The 3,549-nt window shown below is 44.5% G+C and overlaps 1 long non-coding RNA gene across 1 annotated transcript; it reads left to right on the forward strand.

Annotated features, from left to right (window-relative positions):
* The first annotated feature begins 618 nt into the window (after positions 1-618).
* Positions 619-1,720, forward strand: LOC117523496. The gene is made up of 2 exons (XR_004564518.1): positions 619-1,281; positions 1,374-1,720. It is a non-coding gene; the product is annotated as an uncharacterized LOC117523496 (long non-coding RNA).
* Positions 1,721-3,549: the final 1,829 nt, after the last annotated feature.

Consider the following 3,549-nt stretch of genomic DNA (forward strand, 5'->3'; position numbering starts at 1 on the left):
TTCATATCTTGGATTTATAACTGGGTCCTGCTGACAAAATTGTTGTGGCTTGGACTCATATTGCCACCCGATCTCACGCTGCTATCGTGATGGCATCTGGAAAGTTGGCATGACGTGGTGTGGCGGGTTGTATGGTTAGGGTGATGGTGGGTAGTGTTAAAATAGTGAACTAAACCTGTTTGGGTCATGAAAAATAAAGCTTGAGGCTGGGACTGCATATTGTCCTGAAGGAGACAGTGTTTGCCATCAGTATCCACAATGCTACTGTTTTAGGAAAAAACAAAATTATGAAATGATCTGAACAGACTTGGAAGGTGCTGAACCCATCTCCGGGTTTGCAATGTTATACAGTTTGCTATCACAAGATAAGGCATGTTTTTTACATTACCTCAAATTCATAAGAAATGACATACTGAATGTATATCTATGATGATTTGGTGCTGACCAGATAGATACATATTCATCAGGAGGTAATCTTGATATAATCAAGTGTTCTATTTCTGTCCTTTTGAGAACTAAACAGTCAATGTCTGTGACTGTTCAGTCTTGGGGAAGGATGCACTCTTTTGAGTGCCCTTTCCAACAGTCGTTCCAACACCCATACTTTCATGATAAAATCCAAAATGAGATGTTTTTATTGTGGGGAGGGAACTTATTAGGTTTCTGAATGCTAAATGATGTCCAACAAATGTTTATCCAGACCTGCTCCAAACTATAATGGCTTCTATTCCAGGCCAGCCCTCAGCTTTTTGCCAAGTTTTGAGTAATTGCATCATTTGAGTAATGCTGTTAACAATTCAGCAAACAGACTCTGTTGAAAACATTACGTCCTTGGCGGAGGTATGCAATATATCTTTGATGAAGGTGATCTCAGGGTGCAGATGGCTGCACTGGAAGCAAAACACAAATCACGAAGAGCAGATGGTTGAACTCAGAGCCACTCTGTAAGGATGTTTTGGATGAAGACGACAGTGCACTGAAAAGGTGGACTGGCTACGCGACGAGCCTACACAATTTCATCAGCAGTGGTGTCGCGTTGCTGCGTGGCTGGGGTGAAGCGGTGGCACCACAGCACCTGCTCTCCGTCCCTCCCACCTCTGAATACAGTCGAGCCACCTGCTTCCAGGGTGAGTGTAGACACACCCTGCCCTACATCCCTCCCTCTCGCCTGCAGCTAAAGTGGCACTAGCCTGCACAGGAGCTCAGACACACCCTGAGCTTCAACATGCCTTGCCGCCACGCCACAAGCGGGAGGGATCTACGCTGCTGTGGGCATTTTGTGTAGGTGCTGTACTGCCAAACTCTCAGCTAGGTCATGTTTGCTTTTCTATTTTTTTTTCACTTGTTGTTGCACCGCTCTCTTTCATCTGCAGGGTTCATGCTAGAGCTCAACCCCTGAGGCAGTGAAGACTTTATCGCAGTGGAGCAAAACAGACAGGTAAATTGACAGGTAGTATTAAGTGGCGTGCTGATAACACACTGTGGCCCATTGGCTGTTTTTGTGAGGCATGGTGAAGTTTGCAGGTCGGATCAAGATGAACAGGACAGGGAATCAGGTGAAGGGCCGTGGCTCCACACTGAAGGCTACCCCTGTGTTTATTGTCACCGTCGTCATTTTAGTTATAGTCATATTTATTTATCTGGAGCTCATGCTGACGTTCCCATGGTGACTGACAACAGGCAACTATGATGTATATACTTAATTAATAAATGTGTGGAACACTCAAATGTGTCTCTATTTTTATTTGAAATTCAGTAAATAATTTATTTATATCAAGTCCATCACCATCCAAAGGCATAAATACACAAACACACACGGCCACACACGCCACATGACAACAACAACGGAACAGGCATTTAACTCTTAATATCAGTATGACTGACAAGAAACTGCAAGGTAAATAAAAAAGATCTCACCTCATTTTACATCTTTTTAAGTTACGAGGTCTATTAGAAAAGTATCCGACCTTATTATTTTTTTCAAAAACCATATGGATTTGAATCACGTGTGATTACATCAGACATGTTTGAACCCTCGTGGGCATGCGAGAGTTTTTTCACACCTGTCAGTTACGTCATTCGCCTGTGGGCAGTCTTTGAGTGAGGAGTGGCCACCCTCTCGTCGATTTTTTTCATTGTTTAGGAATGGCTCAGAGACTGCTGCTTTGTTTGATCAAAATTTTTTCAAAACTGTAAGGCACAACTGAGTGGACACCATTCGATAAATTCAGCTGGTTTTCGGTAAAAATTTTAACGGCTGATGAGAGATTTTGGTCTGGTAGTGTCGCCGTAAGGACGGCCCACGGTGCCTGACGGCGATCTGCGCTTCGAGGCGGCAGCGTCTCGCCGTTTCAAGTTGAAAACTTCCACATTGCAGGCTCTGTTCACCCAGGAAGTCATCAGAGAACAGAGAACTTTCAGAAGAAGTCGGCATGAGGAGTTTATTCGGACATTCCATTGTTAACGGACATTTTGTAATGAAAGAACGTGCAGGCAGAGTCGCATGTCGGGCCGGACCCGACCGCGGGGGGGTCGCGACAGGAAAAACACCTCCGTTGGAAACCTTAACGGGCAAGTTGGAACATGCCCAAGCTGTTAAACAATTTCTCAGTTACTCACTTGTTGAAAGCCATCAAAAGCCGCCTGAATTTTACAAATGGTTTTCAACACGGAGGTGTTTTTCCTGTCGCGGCGCACACAGATTCGTCACGGAAACGACTCGGCGAATTTGCACGCACGTCTTTCATTAAAAAATATCCTTAAACAGTGGAATGTCCGGCCTCTTCTGAATCTTCTCTGTTCTCTCACTACGTCCCGGGTGAATTAAGCCTTAAATTAGGATGTTTTCAGGTCAAAACAGGCCGACGACGGCGCCTGGAAGCGCTGCGCGATGTCCCGCTCCGTGGGAAGTCCTTACACCGACAGAAACACCCCATAATCTCTCATCAGCCATTAAACTTTTCATCGAAAACCAGCTTAATTTCTCGAATAGTGTCCACTCGGATATTCCTCACAGGTCCACCAAAAAAATTTTGATAAAGGGGCAACGAGCGCCGTCTCGAAGCAGCGTGTGAAAACAAAGGAATTCAGCCGAGAGGGCGGGAACCACATCTCCTCAAGGCCTGCCCACAGGGAAATGACGTCACCGACACGTGAAAAAACTCACGCATGCGCACGAGGGTTCAAGCATGATTGGTGTAATCGCACGTCATTCAAATCCATATAGTTAAAAAAAAAATAAAAGTGTTGGTTTCTTATCAAAGAGACCTCGTATAAGCAAAATATGCATTTGGGTCTGACTATGATAGCACATATTGTTGAGATCGTCCAACACCACTCCCATAAAATGAACCTGAATTGCACTAACTGTAACCTTAAAATATGAAATTCAAAACATGCTATCCTACAGTTCACATGGGTTTTAATATGGTTCAGACACCAGAGGGGGTAAATCGAAACATTTGTTTCAAATCATTCATTTTCTTACTCCAATCATGGGTCATGGGGGGGTGCAGTCTATCCAGCAGTCATAGGCATGAGGCAGGGTAC

The sequence above is a fragment of the Thalassophryne amazonica genome, chromosome 13 (genome assembly GCF_902500255.1).
Source record: "Thalassophryne amazonica chromosome 13, fThaAma1.1, whole genome shotgun sequence".
Lineage (NCBI taxonomy): Eukaryota > Metazoa > Chordata > Actinopteri > Batrachoidiformes > Batrachoididae > Thalassophryne > Thalassophryne amazonica.